Raw genomic sequence first — 20,758 nt, 5'->3', positions numbered from 1 at the left:
CTTTAAAATACACTTTGAGACTATGGCGTGTCATCCTGTCATTATTTGCCTTGCTTTAGTTCCCAATAATTTTTTCCTAGGAAAGACAAATGAATGTTTATTATATAAAGAAAGGTATGGGCCAGTCTGGTAGTTATAATTCAGTGAATAATGAGTTAGTTAAAAGTCATTCATGAATCATTCAATTGTATTTCTTTTTTCTTTTGTAGCAGTTGAAACTCAGAGCACCAGTTCTGAGGAGCTTGTTCCGAGCCCTCCTTCACCACTTCCACCCCCTCGTGTTTACAAGCCCTGTTTTGTCTGTCAAGACAAGTCATCCGGATATCACTATGGTGTCAGTGCTTGTGAGGGATGCAAGGTGAGTGTCAGCATCTCCCTTTCCTTTCGTAGGACCACATCTTATTTTAAAGAGGGGCAAAACAATGCAGTTTGGTGTGACTTGATTGTCTCCAAAGGTGCCCGTAGCTTTCTTGTGGGAAGTAATTCTGATCACAGAATCACAGAATGGTAGGGGTTGGAAGGGACTTCTGAAGATCATGATTCATGAGTAGAGCCAAGGAAATGACCATCATGCCTGGAATTGTTACCCTACATAACTTCTGCCAAAGTACGTCTTTCAGGGACTTCAGTAAGTATTGACTAACAGAAAAATATGATCATAGATGCAGACATAATGAAAGAATAAAGTGGAAGCACTTTGAACTCACACGGCCGTTGGCTGCTCTCAGCCTTTTTCTGAGTGCTGCTACTTCTGTGTATCCAGGGGGTGGAATTTGGGAACAGGATCTGATCATCTAGAAATTTTTGGCATAGTCTCTAACTATCTCACTAATCTCAAATCAAATTGGGAATTTGAGGATTGGTATTCGCAAAATTTAATCTGGCAGACTACAGTGCTGGCACATCTGGTAGCTGCTTTCCAGCACTGTGATTGTCAGAGCAAGAACTGACGATCCGTAGGATGCAGTAATACGGTACGCCATTCTGAAGCAGAGAATGTCTGAAGACAAAATACACATCAGAGAAGCAATGTCAACTAAACCATGTGCATGTGACAATAATTAGAGATGTACTCACAGTGAACAGTGTGCGTGCAAGGAAGAAGGTAGTGGGAAGAATGCTAAAGAGAAGATATCATGGGACAGATGCTCTTACAGTTAACTTTTTTAGTTATGGTACCCTAGTGCAATCTTCTTTTTTAATAATTCAAGAAAAGACCTATGATTTTCATCCTTCAAATTAAAGTAGTTGTGTAGCGCTTAGTACAGTGAAAATACTAATCCGTGCCAAAAGTGTGACAGGTGCTATATCCATATAAATAAAGTTATTAGCATACATTAATACAAAGTATTTTCTTAGTTTATTTTTGTGAAATGCTGTAATATTTTTCAGATGCTGTACGGTTAGCCATTTGTACTGTATACTTTCAGCTTGCAACTTCTTCCATGCTACTGGCCTTCTGTAGTGATATAAAATGTCATAGTCCTGGATTTGTGTCATTAGGCAACAAACTATAAAATCAGAGTCTGCTTTCAACCTTATTTTGTTACTTTAGGGAAAGTAACTATTTAAGTTCATCTCAGTTTTAGAATCTCTTTCTGGTGTTGAGGTTTGGGTATCATGTCTATCATGTCTGTATTTTTTTCTTTTAGATACCACAAAACTATCAAAATTTAAGTGTCTGTTAGGAAGATCCATGATAAGAATCTGCTGTAGCTAATTTCATTAAATAGGAAATCTCATCATATTCAGATGCTAACACACAAATGGTGAGGCCATTTGCTCACCTACACGTTCCCTCTAAGCATAGATGTAATTGCAGACTAGCAGAAAGTTCACGTGTCCCTAAGACTTCATTATTTTTAAAAAATATGCAAATATATACTGTAGAGTTTTTATTGGCATACTGCAAAGCATTTTCCTAAATAATTAAAGCAAGACTATACTTGTCTAAGTACATAAGGAAGTCCATCTCGTAATGTATTAGCCGTTATTCAACAACAAAAAAAATCATGTTCACATATTTGCTAATTTGCAAGATGGAAGAGTTCAGCGCTTAGCAATAGGTGCTGTTGAAAGGAAGAGGGGAGGGGCAGGGAAGAAAAGAAAATCTGGCATACAAAACCTGTCAGTCTATAAGAAATAACAAGATTCCAAAGAAGTAACTTGGCTGCTTGAGACTGGTAATATTTGGGTTAGTTGACGCTAACTCTTCAGCAGATTGGACAAGGATTTTATGAACCTCTTCCACTGACTGAATCAGCCAGAAACTGGTGAAGAGCACGATGAGACCCCTGAGTCAACCAGTGGTCTCTCTGATGAACAGTCAGGCACTACATTTGCTGTGGAAAGCTGTCCGAGCTTTCAGATCGACAGAAGCGATGTTCTGGGTGATAGCAGGCAGCAGTACGTGACCACAACACCAGAGACAGCTTCAGAAACCTCCACGTTGACAGTTTCTACTCATTCTCTGAAAAATGTTACCTATTTTTCTTGAGCCCTTTTGGACCATCTGGTTTCTTTTTCTTTATCTTTACGCTTGCTTTCACACAGTCATTTCTTGGTCCTGTACCGTAAACAAACTACCACCTTGTACTTATTTCTACCCATCGAAGCTCCTGCCTGTACTTAGGTCTACCTTCACACTTGGTTCACAATATCAGTTCTTTATGCTTCTCTTTTTCCCCAGCCTTCATACAAAAATTTTAGTCAGTTGCTTTGCAAGTCTCAAAAAACACTGAGCATTGAGCGGTGCTGCTGCAGAAGCCTTGTCTCCTGTGAATCTCTGCCTTTCAGTTGGTTAGCCCGGGTTTATTAGAGAGCCCACGTTTCACTGGAGGCTTCTGCTCAGTACAGAGCTGGAGTTTCATGATGGTCCTCTGGTGAATCAGGGAACAATAATAAGGAAGAATCACATTACTGCCTTTTGTCTACTTAGGAAACACAGATTTATTTCTCCTTTACTTGAACACAGATCACCATGCAACTTCAAAGAACTGTATTTTCTTTGAGATTTGGAATTTCACTGAAGCTGACCATTACATTCAAAAGCTCTTGGGATGGGGAGAGGCAACCTTGCTTGCGGACAGCTGGCTTGCACAAAGCTCGTTCCATAAGAAGCTAGACTAAAATGTCAGATAAATCAAATATTAATTCTCCTTTATTTCCTCTTTTCCTATAACCTTGTTGCCATTTTCTCTTTCTTCCCGCCTGTTTCCACCTTTTCTTTCTTCACCTGCTCCACAATCTCTGTTCTGTGATGTTAAATCTTAAATTCACTCCTTTTTCCTCCTGCATTGTACCTCCCTCTGCTCTGAGGTCCTTTTCTCAAGGCTTCCTTTCTGACTCATTTACCTTTCCCTTCAAACTCCTGGCAGTCTTCTTTCTCAAGAGAAGTGCAAATGGAAAATTCTGCTCATATTGTATTTATCAAATTAGGGCCCCTTTCCTTTTGTTTTTCTGTGTTGGCTTTCTCTTGGTTTTCTTCTAGTTCTCTCTTTTTTTTCTTTTCCTTTGCCTTTCTCCTTTGAGCTCCAGAGAAACTGCTGTCACAGTGATCATTAGCAGTCCCCATCTACTGCAAAGGGACAGCTTTCTGTCCTCCAGGTTTTGGGTTGATTCAACAGGCTGTCTTCTTCCTGACTTTCAGGATTCTTTTGATTCTCCTCTTACTTTACTGTTGATTCAATGTCTCCTTAAATGTCTCTTTATCCACTTCCTGACGCTGTTCCCTGTTCTTTGGTTTTCTGTCTTTAAAGCATCAGTTGCTGACCTGTTTTATGGTAGACCACTGAGAGAGGTCATGGCAATATTCTGCTCATAAAGAGTGTATTCTTAATGAAGACCCTTCCAGCCAGACGCCCTTTGAGAGCTATGGATGATGATTACGACCTTGTGAATGCTCCGTTTGGGAACCACTGCACAGGAAATTTTATCTTCCCTCAATTGTCATCAACCCATGTATGACTTCCAGAGTTACCCCCATCTCTGACTTCTCCCCTGATGTCTATCCCTGGTGTGTCCTCTTGTTTGCTTCACTGCTGCCTTGGACACGGAGTTCATGAAGATAGAACTTCCCATCCCCTCTCTTTGTAACACCACCAACTCATGGCGTGCCTTTGTTTCAGACATCATGCCCTGATGACGTAATTTCACACAATTGGTGGTCCTTATTCCTCCAGCTTTCAGCTGCCTTTATTGGCAAGCCATTGGTCTTCTCGCATGGTGATTAGTTTGGTCCCTTCTCTCACTTGCCATCATCCTTAGATCTTGTTCTTTCAGGTACCTGGGAACAACCTACAACCCTTCTTTCCCAAATGCTTTTTTGGGGGGTTATTCTAAGTGCCCTTTTTTCAAGTGAGCCTTCTGTCTTACTCATTTCCAGAATCTTCAATACTGTGCTCCACTAGAAAGACCGACTGTGGCTTGTTTTGATATACTGGTGTTTAAGGTCTTTAAGGGCTGGAGTATTTCGTATTGTGAGCTTATGAACCACAGTTAAAGCTTAGGAGCTGTCTAAGTAATTTTAAGCTATCTTGTTTTCTATTTTTAGTCTGTTTGTGCTGAAATTTTCATTTGTGATTATAGAGTATCTGACTCCATACCTTCTGAATATGAAATTTAGGGAGTTCTCAGAACGTTGATATCCCAAGTGTTTTCTCAATTTCGTCAGTCAGATTCAGCAGTCAGGATTTTTTTGTGGGTTTTAAAAAAAACCTCATGGCTTTGTGTTTATTTCTAGGTGTTATGCTGCAAAGGCTCTTGTGCCTCATAGCCTGTCAGTAGCCCTGTGTATGTATTAGAATCTCAAAACCAAACTGATATTCAGAGTGCACTTGTATTGTGCAAGGCAATTTTCAGAGGCAGTCCATTTTTTATGTACAAAATACAATACACTGACAATATTAATCTTATTTATAACTTTTCCATTTTGCAAACTGTGTGGCATTTCAGAGGCGGGTTTTGGAATCTACTTGTGTGTTTCGTGACCTCCGTTAAAGACTTCTGAAATTTTTTTACTTTTTTTTTTCTTCCTCTAGTCTCTGGGTGTTGCTAGATAGCACGCAAACAAATTCCATACAGAATGAGCAATTTGGATTTATCCAGCTGGTACAAGTGGTTATAGGGCTGGCTGTCACCGAAAGCTCAGCTCTTTGGTCCTGACTTGACTAGTCATTGTGGCCACGTTTGCAGAAAGGGAGGCTGAGAGTAGTGGGCTGGATTCCCCACACAATGCCATCATTGTGTGGGTGAGGAGGAGAAGCTGGTGTTCTGGCAGCCTCAGCTGTCTCTGAAAGCCTTGTCTCTTGTTCTGGGTGTTTAAAGGACGGCATTCGTCTGATGGCAATCCTGCCTCGATCCCTGGCTTGAATTCAGTGGGCAGCAAAGACGCCTAGAGCAGTTTCAGGAGAGAAGACGGTGCAGCACATAAGAGGATGAGTTTACGGTCCAGCAGTTTTGTCTGAATGATCAAAGTGCCTCTCTACCTGTTGATGCTAACAGACAAAAATATAGAAAAATCTACTTCAGTACCAAGTGATCCCGGGTTGGCTTCTGTCATAAAAGAAAAGCTTTTCCTCCATGAGAGTTTTCATATAAAATCACATCTAACGTGGGATCACTGAATTAAAAGGGAAGCCAAATTTAATATATTTTCAAAGGTCTTCAGCTACGAAAATATGTCTGTTTGTTTGACATCTTATTGCAAAGACTTTAAGCAGTATGGAAAACGAGCATTGATATAAACCTTGAAATTTAGCTCTATAATTCTGTAGGACTGACTCCCACAAAAAAGATAAGGTACACATAGGAGAAGAAAAGAAGATGATGAGAGAAAATGAATCAGATTTTTCTTTGACCAGATATTCTGATCTACATGGAAGTTTAGTTTGGGAGGAAAGCTGTCATTTCATTACAGCTTTATCTTACTTGCTTATGGATGCAGTGGAGGGTAGTCCTTGGAGCCCAAAGTGAGTTGCCTAACTTTGAAGACTGGGCTCTCTCTGCAGAGGGAGCATCTCCTCCAGTGACTGATTCAGAGCATCTAAACTAGATCTACTCTGGATCACCCTTCAGAGCAGCCCATCCCCACGAGCCGTTGGGTCAGGTGCCCAAAGCACATTCTCCATAATGTCCCCCAAGGTCATGTCCCTCTGGACATGAGAGGGTTGGGGATCCCCCGTTGTGGGCCATGAATCTGTGGTCAGCATTGGTCAACAATGGATATACAAAATGGAACAGGTTTTATTTGCTTGTTTGAAGTTTGGTGGCAAGGATATTATGCTTTGGTCTGCAAGAAATGTTGATGAATTACCTAAAATATTTTAGGGATTGTCAAAGCAAAATTCCATCTAGGAACAGTGTCCTTTGGGCCAGATGCCTTTTTCTTGTAATAATCCCTCTTACATCATGTGAGGACAGATTTGCATTTTCTTATGCAGTTCGGGGACTGTAAGAAGGATCTTGAGCAGCAATTCTTTTTGATAACACCACTTATGCACATATTAGCTTCTAGGTATAATGTAACTATATTTAAGCATATATTTATGACCCTTTACTGGGAATTAAGGATCCAGACACAGAATTCTCTGTTACACTAAAAAATAAGAGCAGACTTCATAAAACCAGCTAATACTTGGTATATTTGGCTGGCTTTGTTTTCCTGGCATGTTTTAATCACCTACAGAATGTAAAGTTGAAAATACGTGCACAGTACGGTTTGTATCAGGGAAAGAAGTAGTATTGTTTGCAGCAATGCAATTGTAAAAGCTTCTATTGGTTCAAAGAAAAATACAGATCAGCTTGAATGATCAAGCTGTATTTGTCTCCATTTAAGCTGTATTAGTAAGTGACAGAGCCAGCAGTAGAGACGCATGCTGTCATTCTTGCACAGCTGTGAAAAATTCCTCAAATCGTGGAAAATTGCTCCCAGTTTCAGCTAAATCAACGATCGTTTTTAGAAGTTGAAAAATGAATTTTGAGAAATGTTTTTGCATACTATTAGTACCATCTGATCTTAACAGTAAGCGCTTTGCAGCGTAGACATGTTCAAAGCCATTTGTTTGCAGAAAGCAGTGCCATGTGCAAAAAGACACTAAAGGGGTTGCAACTGATTTAAATATAGTACTGAAAATCTGGAATTTTTATACATTTCAGACTATCAGAGGAGAAACAATTGTTTTAATACTGTCTTCGAAATTTTATTTTTTAAAATAACAAAACCATCTAGACTGTATGTCCTACAAAAAGCTCGTGTCTGTTTTAGTAAGCTCTTAATTAATTTTTCTCTCTTTTTGGAAGATAAAACTTCTTCCAGATACTGAATTTATTTAAATTTTTAAGGACAGGGAAGCATGCAGTTATTGGAAGCACACTGAGAGCAAGTAAACATGATGAAGTAGATGGGATCAGGAAAAAAAAATTATCTTGTTATATATTTTTAAATCTCTTTCTGAATTGTGTGAATGACATGAAGGAAAAAAAGTGTGAATTTCCAACTGTAACAGAGGAAAAAAGTTAAAACTGTGTAGTGCATTTGAATCTCATATCTGATTTCCAGTGCTTTGGGCAGGTTGTGGATTATACCTCTGCTGCTCCCCTGCACTGGGCTTCTGAAGCAGAGATGGACAAAGAGCAGCAGTGTCTTTAGGGGGTCATGGTACATACATTCACAGCTAATACTCCTCTTATCCTGCCCATTGCCCTCAGTCATGGACGGGGGGTTCATCTCAAGCTGTGCTTATAGTTGAATTTGCTAATTATTGTAATTTTTTTTTCTGGCAGTGATGGTAATGCCATAGAAATGCACAGATTAGCCCAAATTACTTTCTAACCATGCTGCTCCAGTTACTTGTGAGCACAAGGGCTCATGTCCTGTGGAAACCAGAACTGGAAACTACTCTCTAATTTTGCATAAACTGTCAAATAACAACGTATCACAGAATGTCAGGGGTTGGAAGGGACCTTGAAAGATCATCTATTCCAACCCCCTTGCCAAAGCAGGATCACCTGGAGTAGGTCACACAGAAATGCGTCCAGGCAGGTTTTGAAAGTCTCCAGAGAAGGAGACTCCACAACCTCCCTGGGCAGTCTATGCCAGTGCTCTGTCACCCTCACAGTGAAAAAGCTTTTCCTGATGTTTTTGTGGACCCTCCTATGCTCCAGCTTGTACCCATTTCCCCTTGCCCTGTCATTGGACGCCACTGAAAAGAGCCTGGCTCTGTCCTCCTGACACGTATTTATAAACATTTTTACGTATTTATAAACATTATTGACATCACCCCTCAGTCTCTTCTTCCCCAAGCTAAAGAGACCCAGCTCCTTCAGCCTTTCCTCATGAGGGAGATGTTCCTCTCCTTTCATCATCTCTGTGGCTCTGCGCTGGACTCTCTCCAGCAGTTCCCTGTCTCTCTTAAACTGAGGGGCCCAGAACTGGACACAATATTCCAGATGTGGCCTCACCAGGGCAGAGTAGAGGGGAAGGAGAACCTCTCTCAACCTACTAGCCACCCTCCTTCTAATACACCCCAGGATGCCATTGGTCTTCTTGGCCATGAGGGCACATTGCTGGCTCATGGCCATCCTGCTGTCCACCAGAACCCCCAGGTGCCTTTCCCCTATGCTGCTCTCCTACAGGTCAGTCCCCAACCTGTACTTGTACATGGGGTTTTTGTTTCCCAGATGCAAGACTCTACACTTGCCCTTGTTATATTTAATAAAATTTCTCCCCTCTCAGCTCTCTAGCCTATCTAGGTCTCGCTGAATGGCAGTACAGCCTTCTGGTGTGTCAACCACTCCTCCCAGTTTTGTGTCATCAGCAAACCTGCTGACAGGGTACTCTGTTCCCTCATCCAGGTCGTTGATGAGTATATTGAATACTGCTTGTCCCAGTACCAACCCCTGAGGGACTCCACTAGACACAGGCCTCCAACTAGACTCTGTCCTGTTGACCACAATTCTCTGACTTCTTTCCTTCAACCAGTTCACAATCCACCTCACTAGCTGGTCATCCAGACCACAATTCCTCAGTTTAGCTGTGAGGATGCTGTGAGAGACGGTGTCAGATGCTTTGCTGAAATCCAGGTAAAGCATGTCCATTGCACTGCCATCATCTATCCACCTGGTTGTGTCTTCATAAAAGTCTGTCAGGTTGGTCAAACATGACTTTACCTTGGAAAAAACATGTTGCTCCTAATGTCCCTCTTATCCTTGATAGGCCCAGAGAAAGTGCTGAGGAGAAGTTGTTCCATCACCTTTCCAGGGATGGAGGTGAGGCTGACTGGCCTGTAGTTACCTGGGTCCTCCTTCTTGCCCTTTTTGAAGACTCAAGTGACTTTCGCTTTCCTCTAGTCCTCAGGCACCTCTCCTGTTGCCCACAACTTATCAAAGATGATGGGGCGTGGCATAGCAATGACTTCCCTCAGCATCCTCGGCACCTATGGGTGCATCCCATCAGGGCCCAGGGATTTATGGATGTTCAGATTGCTCCCTAACCCAGTCCTCATCAACCAAGGCAAATTCCTCCTTTATCCTGACTTCCTCTGGGCCCTCAGAGGTCTGGGGCCCCTGAGGACAGTCTCCAGCAGTACAGATAGAGGCAGAGAAGGCATTCAGCAACTCTGTCTTCTCTGTATCCTCTGTCACCAGGTCACCCACCTCATTCAGCAGTGGGCCTGCATTGCCTCTGGTGTTAGTTTTGTCAGCAATGTATTTGAGGCAGCCCTTTCTGTTGACCGTGACCTCCCTTGCAAGGTTTAATTCCAAGGAGGCCAGCTTTCCTAGTTGCCTCCCTCTGTTTGGCTTGAACCTTGGCACTTCCTTCTCGTGCAAAATTCCCGATGCTGTCAGGGAAGGCTTTCTCAAGAAGGAACAGCAGCATCAGGCTCTTAAGCTAAGGTGCACTGGTGACCTGCCATGTTTTGGGGCACTGCTTTGCCATCCTGTATACCTGGAAGGTTTCCGGCTGTACAACTGGCACTGCTCTGCCTGCGGCCGTCTCCCATGAAGGATTTGGATGCAGCCATCCCGTTTCCAATGCTGAAGGAGTTAAGTAAGGTGGATGTGGACTTTCCCATCATACACCAGCCAGCCATAGTGCCCCTGACAGTTCCCAAGAGCATTTCCTAATGTAGATGTAGCCTTCATGCCTGCTCACCTTGCATATCTTTCCAGCGTCTTTGGCCGATAACTGGTCCATAACAGCTACAGTTTTTTCATTACTTTTATTAAACTCAAATTGTTGAGTCTTACTCTTGTGGCAGTGTCTATTCCTTCCTATACCTGAGAATACACACTGTAAAAAGAAGAAACTTCAGATTTACATATGTATGTACCTATTGTTATTGGAGTTGAATCATGGTTTCTTGCACCAAGGTAGGTACTGAAGAGACCTTGTAGAAGTGTTTGTCACGTTTCTGTCCAACTTTCACCTGCCCATAGCTGTTGTGGCTTATTAACAGATGGCTGAGAGAGCTGAAGTTCACACCAGATTGGTAATGTGCACGTGGTTTGCAACAGCTTCAACAGAACTAAGTAAATTATATGTACGTGTAAGAGCACTGTCTACGCAAATCATGTTGTGGCGTACCCACCTGAGATGCTAGAAGCAGACAGGCTGCGATGCGGGCTGGTACGCTTGCCTGTTGAGAAGTCTCTTGTTTTGCATATAATGGACATGGAGTGTGTTTCTATTTTCCTGTAAGTAGGTTCTAAAGGATTTTACTTTCCCAGTTTTCTTCGCTAGAGAGTGAGAAAAATCTTTCGTTCTCATCTTGTCAATCTATTTCATGGCTCTCCACTAGTTTAAGGACCACATGTGGCCTTTAATTATAGAGGTGGAGAACAGGTTGTCCTGTGCAGACCCAGAAAGTTGTTACAGTGTAGGAAAAAAATGCAGCTTTCCACCATCTTTAATACAACATTTTATATTATGAACTTTAAAAGTATTGTTTGCAGAGGCAATTCAGTAGATAAGGAAATATGGACATGGAATCAAAGAATCGCTTATATTGAAAAAGACTTTAAGATTATCAAGTCCATCTGAGCTAACATCTCTGAATTAAGTACTCTTGAGATACTTCTGTTAACAGTAATAGCCTTTTTTATATGATACCATATTTATTTATGCTTATTGAACAGCAACTACAGATGTGTAAAATTACAATGAACTAGCTTTCATTTTCTAAGTGTGAAACTTTTTAAAAAGAAACTGGTTAATGAGACATTGATAGAGGAGGATATACAAGCAACTGGTCTGTTGAATTTAGATTTAGAATAGCTTGCTCGACCCCACAAGAATGTGCACTGTTCTCCCTGGGAGAAAGGAGGAGAGTAGTTTGCCGAGTGTGATTCTGGCCAAGTGTTGACTTTGGTGAGATGGTTGGGATCACTGTTCTGCTTGCTTTAGGCATCTATTTTAAATTGCAGCTTGCGTTTTTCTTAAGTGCCTTAAAGATTTTATGACTGGCACATCTTAGAGAAGTAAATTAAAAATTAAGGAGTTTTGTAAGTGTATTAAATGGAATTATCCGTTATCTAATTCTGTTCACTTACATGTTAAGTAGAGAGCCAGATGGTCTTGTTTTGCTACTTATTTTGAAAGATACACCTACCTCTGTTTTCTGGTTATTGTAAACCATCACCCAAGTTGTAAGCAGTCGGCTTCCCATTTAACAGAAATACTTTGATTGCCCTTGGAAAGGGACCCTCCATTGCTCTCTACGCTTACTGGCTGAACTGCTAAGGGAAACTAATACTGAATGAAGTGTTCCTTGGACGAAATTTCCTAAAGGGGTGTTTTCTTTAGTTTCATCTAGAAGTGGAGTGCAGTTAAGTTTGCAGCATGGATCCCAGAGGTGTTCGGCTTTGCAGAGTGGCTCTTCCTGAAATTTCAGTCTTGTGCTATAGCAGGAAGGACAGTTGGATGTAATTTTCCAAGATTCTGTATTTCCAGTACAGTTAGCTTTACAGATTCATTCTTCAATTTGTGTATCATATACATTCTTCTTTTTCTTCCCCCTGCAAAACAAAACAAATGCCTTACTGAAAAAAACACTTCCATTTTTGAGTAGCCATTCCAAAAATCAGTAACTGCCAAAGATTATACCCATGTGTATATCTTTGCCTCTTTGCATCTGGATTTTGTTATGGTCTTTACGTATGGATGTGTTGTTTCTTGAGTTCTCTGTAAAGGACATACATATTGTGTCCTTCTTTCTATTTTATATTATTCTGATTATTTCAGAGGAACTTCACATATACAGGAGACACCTCTAGGTGTGACATCTGTGTAGCTCAGTACTCCACTTGTAAAAACATTTTGGCATTAAAGAAGCCGTGCATCCAGTTCTGTAATTGGCAGTTTTGGTATATCGGTACAGTAACTGTTTAACTGGCATACTGCTGCAGCTGGTCTGCCAGATATTCAGAGTCCCTACTCATCAATCATTCTTCCCTTTGGTAATATGCAGGAGTCCCCACAGTTTCCACAGCTCAGTTCAGGAGAGAGCTGAGAAGCAGAAAGACATTTCTGTGTATGAAATCCCATATGATTTCACATGGCCACACTTAAAATTTCTCATTTAATGTATTTGAGCAGGAAAAGTTGCTATGCAATAAAAACTGAATCATAATACCTACATTTGAAGGGGAAAAGGTATACTGTTTTTGGATCCCCTGTCTGGAATAACAGATGCATAAATTACAAAGTGAGATGGCTGTCGCAAGTAGTGGCAAAAAAATGTGGATTTAGTTGGCTGTAAAGGCAGCCAGCAATTTCGCTCCAGCTATAGTGAACCTCGGCGACTGCTGGGGACCCTTCCCGCACCAGAGGAGAGAGCCAGCAGCCCCCAGCCGCAGCGCCTGAGCAGGCTCTGCTGTCGCCTGGAAGCAGGGAGACCGATCAAATGCTTAGGGAGCAAGTTTGTTCCTGTTTCAGAGTCTCTTTAAAAGTGACAATTTAATGGGACCCATTACTGTCAGCTGTGTACATTCCCTCTCCCTCCTCCCAGGAGCTTACCAGGGAAAGCAGAGATTTATAGCCGTGGTGCAGCCGCTCCGATGGGCTACTGTTCACTCCTCCCGCGAGTGTCCCGGCTGGCTGCTCTCCAGATGAATCTTCCCAACAGGGGAGAGGTCTTCCTCATCTCCAGAGTGCTTGGCTTGCTTTGGAGCCTTGTGCACCTGTGACAGATATATGTGCAAATTATTAGGTCCTCACTTCAGAACGCACTGTGATCCTCATGGGCTTTCTGCTCATCCGAAAGAGTGGCAGCGCTCCAGATTTAGGACGATTTAAGTGGAGCACTTCAGAGAAGGATCCACAGCCCATCATTTATTTAATGAATGAGCACTACCACTTTTTTTAATTTATTTTTCTTTTTCTGAGGGCATCAAGGCATTGCACAGATGTGGCTGCAAATAGTCTTACCCAGACCACATTTATCCATTGATGCAGAGCAATTTCTATGTGTACAGAAATGAAAGTGGAAACTATGTATTTTTTTGTACGGAAAGAAGAAAGGGAGTGTTAGATGAACAGGAGAGATGCAAGCACAGCACCCAGGAGCAACATGGATGAGCTAGCTAAAAAGACCTTTTGATCTTAGCCCAAGCCCATGTGATTTTCGTAAACTGAAAGAATGATCGTCTTGTGATTGTTTGAGCTCTGTGCTTGAATCTGGCCATTGATTAAAGTCTGGCAGGGGAGGGAGAAAACAGGAAAACGTCTTGGTAAGATTTTCCTCTGTTAATCAGCCCCAGTTCATTCACTCATCACTGAAAGGTCATGTTTTCTCGATGTCAAAGTTGCCCAGTTCCAGACTCTCCCTTGCTTCCCTATGGCTTGGCTGAATGTGCAGTGATGCTCAAGAGCAGGCAAGGTGGAGGCAGCGCGGCATTTGTCCTCTAAGCTGTGATGATTTTTTCAGCATCTTAGTATGATTTGGGTCAGTATTTGTGACAAGATACTTATCTCCAATTAGTGCTACCTTAAGAGTCCTTATTGCGTGGAGGAACTAGTCAGTTGATTCCTCTGGCTCTGTTTATGCAGTTGCTAATCTCTTGCACTGGCACTGACTGCATTTCATCCACCTTCCTCAGCCTGCTTTTCTCTGTTATTGAGAGTGTTCTGAAGATGTGTACTTAGACTGTGTGCAGGGAGCGGGTATAGGGGTATGGCTGCCATCTCACTCTTAAAAACGGTGGGTTTGCTAAGCTGGTCCAGCTCCAACTCATCCCTCTGCTGTCACCTTCAGTAATGAGTTTCAGCTGCAGTGTGGAAAGGTAATTTTCCTCGAGTACTGCCAACACTGGAGAGCCAGACTTGCATATTTCTGAGTGTTTACTTGATCTCTGTTTTCTAGTCTCCAGGCATCTGACTTTGACTAAACTCTACGTTTTACAAGACTTTTGGTGGGTAGTTCTGTATTAGCTGAGTTTCTTTGTCACTGAATGAAAGTATAGCATAAAGTAGTAAGTACAAGATATTACCTGGCAAATTTCAAGTGAACTGATACAACATATTTGTTTAGAGATCAACTGTCAGAGCAAAGAAAAAACTGTGGGGAGATAGTGAACGTGTGTTGGTGAGTCATTCAGATGAATGCCTGACAAACATACCAGGAAGCATAATGCTCAAGACATCTGGTTTATTTTGGCATGTTTATGTCCATGTTATTTCTTCTGAATATTTTTGGTTTGCTTTCTGCATTGTTTTCGTGTATCACTTCATCCCTCCTCAGAAACTCCCTCTCTACTGTGGATCAGGCACATTTTAAAACTCCTCCTAGGCTGGACATAGCAAATAGAAACATGCTGGGTCTTGAAAACAAGCGGCCAGCTCTTCTCCAGACATCCTGGCAGGTGGGTGCTGGCCAGCACCCGCAGGCACCCACCCACCCACCTACCCAGCCAGGCTCGGGCTGGGGCTCTGCATGGGCTCCAGGTTTGTTGGGACGAGAGCGAGGAACAGCTGGCTGATTCCAAACTGTGGAAATGTCTCCGCTAGACCAACGGGAATTGCGCTTGAGCCATATATATGCAGGCATATGTAAATATTTGTGGCATAGTTTGCATTATTATTGCAGCTCATCTGTAAACATTCGGTTGCTGATACTGAGTTGGAAACTAGCACTTCTGTAAGTTTCCGATTGTGCAGAAATGCAGGGATTTTTATATTGGCTGGCAATTAATGAAGGGCCCCATGCCTCTTCTGATAAGTAAGTGTAGTGCCAAATACATGCAGGAACTCTGCAAGCCTTTGTGGGGAAGGCTGGGAGGAGGGGAGAATGCAAAGCCTGCCTGCCCGTGTGGGGAATTTCCTTGGAGCATGCACATACCTTCTTTCTCCCATGTAGGTTTATGTTTGAGCTTGCCCTTTCCTCTTCACGTGTTTGCATCTCTGCCAGCAGCTAAATGGAGAGGCTAATTTGAGAGACTACTACAAGTAATTGCAGCATAATAATTGCACAGCTAACATGAGTCTTTCCCTTGTCCTGCCTGCTGCAGGGATCTGCATGTCACTGCACGGGTGTAGCTTGGCGGGGATTCTCTGTTTGTTTTTACCAAGAGGTCTACTACTTTGTTAGAGTAACTGTTGCTTAGTGTCCTTCCTTTGTAGCTCTGTGCAAAAAAAATCTTACGTACATTTAGTAAAATTGCGACATTGTTGTTGGAAGATGGTCCTCCTGCTCCGATCAAACTCAGTGGTTAAAAACAGAGACCCAAGTTAAGAACGTAAACCAAAATCAGGCATACATTTAGGGGATAAAGATTTGGAAGGTCTTTCCTCCTCCTGTGCTTCCATGCAAGAGAGCAGCTACACAAACGGTTTGCAAAAGTGTCACTCTCTTCGAAGAAATACTGCGCTTAATTAATTCTTGCTCCTGGGAGGTCAACCTGGGGCACTCATTATTGTCTTAATTGGTGATATAAATCCTGAGGCACTGGAAGGGAAGAGGGGAAAAAGACGACCAGCAGTTAACAACATAGAGCCTTTTGGATAAGTGCTAGCCAGTTGTACGACTGTCCTAGTGACATTTTAGGGTGTTATTGGGTTATAGGTCTGATCCTCCACAAATCAGGTTAAAAGGAATTGATCTGCATAAACAAAAAATATAAGAAAATAGCAAAATGCAGTAATTCATTCCCGAGTTCTCCATTAAACTGTGTGAAATAACTCAGTGTGCTGCAACTCAGAAAAGTGTTTCTTTGATCTCCTGTTATTCGTATTAAATTATATTCATTACTCTTCCCATCTGGAGTTTCGTAGCAGGCCAAAAATCATCCTACAGACATTACTGAAAGGAAGTTAGCTGTAACTTTTTAATTGTATACATTTTATCTCCTTTTTCTTTTTTTTTTTAAATTTGAAGAAAGCAGATGGAAATGCATACCAGTGCTTTCCTCTCTGTTTAGATTACTGAAGTGGGGAAGCAGAAAATCTCAGCCTTTCTTTCCACTCACATATTGTTTCAAGGTGATGACTGTTCTGTCTGGAGACTTTGACATGTTTGCTAAAAAGGTCAGGAGTTCAGTGAAAATCGAAATTGTGGAGGAAACCGTGCGCAGTCTTAGGGATGCTGTGGTACTCTTGCTGGTGAAATCTGGTTGCTGCACATTTGCACCTGGTTAAATGTATCTTCCATGTTTTGTTGGTGGCTGCTTCTGACAGCTGGCCAGCAGAAGTGTTTCAAAGAGGAAAAAAAAAAGAATCAATATTTTGGTATTTTGGGGCCTGTTTTTAACATTAAGATTTGTGTAATCAGAAGATACATTGGCATGGAGCACCATGAAGAATGGGGTTCATTTTCAGCTTCACTGGTGGCCAAGGGCTAATTGAAATTAGTAGCCCTATGAATAATTTCCTTCTGGTTCTGTCTTCAAAATTGTTGGGGTTTTTTTTTTGTCCTCTGAGGCTTTTTTCACCTTAGAAACTCTTAGGATTTATCAAGCATGGCCTGCTCTGTGTTTGCTGGAGAATTTTTTGCAGTTGTGTGTGAGCATCCTGCTTTCGGTAGCTTAGGGAGGAGTGAGACCTTCCACATCTTCATGTTGCCTGGGCCATTTTCTCTTTTTAAGGAATGAGAAATGAAACCTTTCAGATTTTTCCGTTTGTGTAAAAATAATGAAAAGAGAGCAGGCCTTTTTTGCCCCTTAGTGCGTTGCCTTTAGGTCCACAGGTGTGTATTCCCATATGTGAGACATGAGATAACACCTGCTTATTTTTATGAAGTGTTTTGAGTTCTGTCAATTGGAAAAAAAAACCAAACAGAACTAAGCAAAACAACAATAACAAATTTCAGTAACAAATTTGGGTTTCTTAAAGGTTATGGCTGCCCTTCAACTGCAGAAGAAATGTCTGGATAAGATGAAACGTGGATGGCGAGCAGAGAGTTTATGCTGGAAATAACAGCAACGATGGACAAACCCAGAGCACTTCCCAGCCCCTCTGCTGCCAAGTGGCTGGCATCTCTAGGTGCTTTCTGCAAGCGATTGACATTTAACAGCATTTGTTCATTTGTTTTTGCATAGATCTGCCAGTCCTGCCCTGACATACATCATCAGCACAATTTCCCTGCTTCCTGGCAGCGAGCCTTCCTCTTCTTATTGTTGTAGCTGCTTCCATTTTGTGCCGGCGATGGTTTCCAGCCACAATGTCAGACAATTAATTTGTTTATTCTGCAAGCCATGACTTCCAAAGCATGATAGACAGCACAGACATCCCGGAAAAATGCTGTGCAACTGGGAATACACTCATTTTAGCTTCCTTTTAGATAGCTGCTTTGGCAGCTTTCATTACTTGTGGGGTCCCATGTTGTGGCTGCAGCCATTTTACAGTGCCTTTTGTACTGTACGGAATCACTTAACAGCGTGTGCTGGGACTTTTAGGTCTTTTATAAGCCTTTCTGTGCAAGTCCAGTTGTGGGATTGCATTTTATCAAGGGCTTTCAGAGCAAAAATTCCTGGTGAACAACTTAAAATTGTGTGTGTCTGCCCTAACCTGACCGCCGATCCCACCAGGACTTCCTGAGGAGGGGGATTTTGTGATACACATACTGCAAACCACATTCAGTTCATGAACCTACCCGGACATTCTCCTGGGCACAGAGCAAAGGAGTTTTGTGCAGATCTCATCATTGAGATGTCTGTGTTGATACTCCAGAGAGAGAGAGAATGGGGTCCTTACCTTGCCTAAGTACATTTGAGAGGGTTAGCAAGGACAGAGGGTAACTTGGGTGATTAAAATAGTCTGAAAATAAGCTGTACATCACAAACAGATTTGTTTTGTTAAGAAGGTACATAGTTGAACAGCCACTATTTGAGAATAATGCTAATGGCAGAGATTTCAGGTATGTTGCTGGCTGGATTTTCTTTTTGATTGTTACTGGTTTTTATCTTTCCCTTCAGAGCTCAGTCAGTCAGAGTTTATAAATGACTGATAAACTGTACCACAGAGAAGTCCTTCCTACTCCTTTGTTTCTTTTACGATAAAGTAGCAATCCACTTCACTCAGAAGCTTATTTTGCAAATTTACCCAAGAATGGCCTCTAAATCTGCAGGAGTCATAGCTGGCTGCCTGTATTTGGGGATAATCAAAGCTGAACCAGATGAACCGAGCAGGCTGTTCAAACAGATTGAGCTCGCAATAGCCCTTCTCTGCTGATTACCCTGTCCCTCGCTTGCAGTGCAGATTTTCACCTTGTAAGCCCACTACATCTGCAAATAAGATTTGGCAGGCCCTATGCTGGCAAAATATTTTTAAGACGTCATTGAGATCAAATGATCCGTCTCCTCATGCAATGTGCATAACTTGAGCTATAAATCATCTGACTTGCCAGAATCAACTGGACAGTGAAGGAGAGACAATTGTGTAGATTCCCTATCAGGTATGTAAGGGTAGTAGTTCATGCTTACGAATCTGTAAGCATTCACAAGTTTAAGCACTTAACATTGTCTTGAGGGCTCGTCCTTAATGATCTCCTTTGTATTGAGTTAGCCAGTGGCATAATGACATTCTAAATATTGCTGAAATAATTAATATTCTCTGTGGGCACTGCTGTTCTGTACTGAGCTCTCTAATTTTGACACATTCACAGGCAAATACTACAAAAATAAATGGCAAGTGGAATGAGGTGGGGTATTTTGGCATTGTGTTGAAGTTAGGTTGATTAAATAGATTATTTAGTTCTAAGCAGTAGATCTAGTAAACTGGGTTTATTTGCTGCTTGATACATACATATCGTTTCACGTATCACTCTCCCCTTTCCGTGTGGCAGATAAGATATCAACACAATTAAAAGTGAAAAATAATCTGTCTGCTCTGCCAGTGGTGGATGCTCAGAGAACACACGCTGATACAATAGATTTCTGAATAATTTATACTCAGCATTTTTTCCTTGCACTCGGTAAATGAGGACGCCTAATGTGGCATGGTCAGAGTGATACTCTATCTGTCATCCATTAAGATAACAAGATTGGTGGGCCTGGGAGGAGTGGGGCATGGTGCACGGAAAAGATGAGATTAAAAATTGAAATGTTTGTCCAAAATGCTCTGTGTAAGGGATGCTGATAAAAGCAGCTCAGGATGGAATTAATTCAAAAGTATAACTTCTGCAGAGCTTTGTCTTTGTTAAAATAAAACCACAAGATCCATGTTCCTTTCAAAAGTTATGGATAAAAGGAATATTAGAGCAAGTCACTGTTCCTGATAGACCTTAAGTACCTTCCTCTACTTTAAATTCAAGTACTTTGTAGGTGCTGTCAAAACAATTATGTATGACAGTATTGCTTTATGTCTCACACAATGAGAGGATATATTCATAAGGCGTTTTGAATTACAAAGAAAAAATAATTTGTGCTTGTTTTTGGCAGAGGAGTGTCTCATCTCCCATCACAGAGTGTTAATTTGGACAGGACGCTAGAATATTTGCATGAAAAATTGCTCATGTAAATATTCAGCCAGACAGATTTCTTTTGATATGAATGTATTACAGGAAGAAGTAGCTTGCTGTGCAGGAGCCAGTAGGTGCTAGAAGTTGATTCATTTATAAGCAGTGGTGCTTTGCTGTCTCCGAAGTTTCTGACAACTTCTTGAGGTTAGGTCACATTCATATTTTCTTGGGTTTTGAAGAAACTGTTGGGGTTGTAAGATCAGATAGAAACCTTTTGGCTTGCTTCTAACTTTGCTGTTTTTAGTGAGCAGGCCAGTGTATAATAGCTGTGCTCTCTGGAACCCAGCCTTGAAAGGGTTTAAATGTGGTTTTCTGTTAACCGGCCAGCAAGCGCCTGCTCTGCCCATCCCTGTGTCCTGTGGGCTTCCCTCTCGCTGCGGAGCTGTGGGTCACCAGAGCAGGTGAGGTGCAAACCCCTGCAGAGGGACAGACGGGACACTGTCTGGTTTTCTAACCCAGTGCCAGATTCAGGAAGTGTTTCTGGGCATGACCCTGCTTGCAGTGCCACCCAAAATCGTGACTCCACAGCATCAGGCTTACAGAGGTGGCCGGAGAAGCCGAGCCCAGCAAGTGCTCCTTGCCCGCTGGTGCTTGAACTCCTGTCACCCCCCCATGCTGGCTTTGATTGGGATTTATATGCAAAGACACAAAATGATATTTACTATCTGGGCATTCTTCTTAGAGGAAAATTTAAAGATCAAATATTTTTCTGTTGACATAACAAATCTTTGTGGAAATAATGTGCCAGTGTTACCTTCAGGAAGAGTAATTGGGGAGTGGGTGCTAACGTACTGAGAAACATGCACTTA

The 20,758-nt window shown here is 41.9% G+C and overlaps 1 protein-coding gene across 2 annotated transcripts in view; it reads left to right on the top strand.

Moving 5' to 3' along the window:
• Positions 1 to 205: 205 nt before the first annotated feature.
• RARB (retinoic acid receptor, beta) overlaps positions 206 to 20,758 on the top strand; it is a 68,731-nt gene continuing 48,178 nt past the window's right edge. Inside the window, exon 1 of one of the 2 annotated variants that reach the window (XM_009873031.1) lies at positions 206 to 358. The gene's annotated coding sequence lies outside the window, so the exon portion shown is untranslated. The remainder of the gene's footprint in view (positions 359 to 20,758) is intronic. The other variant, XM_009873032.1, reaches the window with a different exon arrangement.

Source organism: Apaloderma vittatum, unplaced genomic scaffold, assembly GCF_000703405.1.
Source record: "Apaloderma vittatum isolate BGI_N311 unplaced genomic scaffold, ASM70340v1 scaffold12957, whole genome shotgun sequence".
NCBI classification, from domain to species: domain Eukaryota; kingdom Metazoa; phylum Chordata; class Aves; order Trogoniformes; family Trogonidae; genus Apaloderma; species Apaloderma vittatum.
The sequence above is the reverse complement of the archived record's forward strand: the minus strand, read 5'-3'. Positions and strand labels throughout refer to the sequence as shown.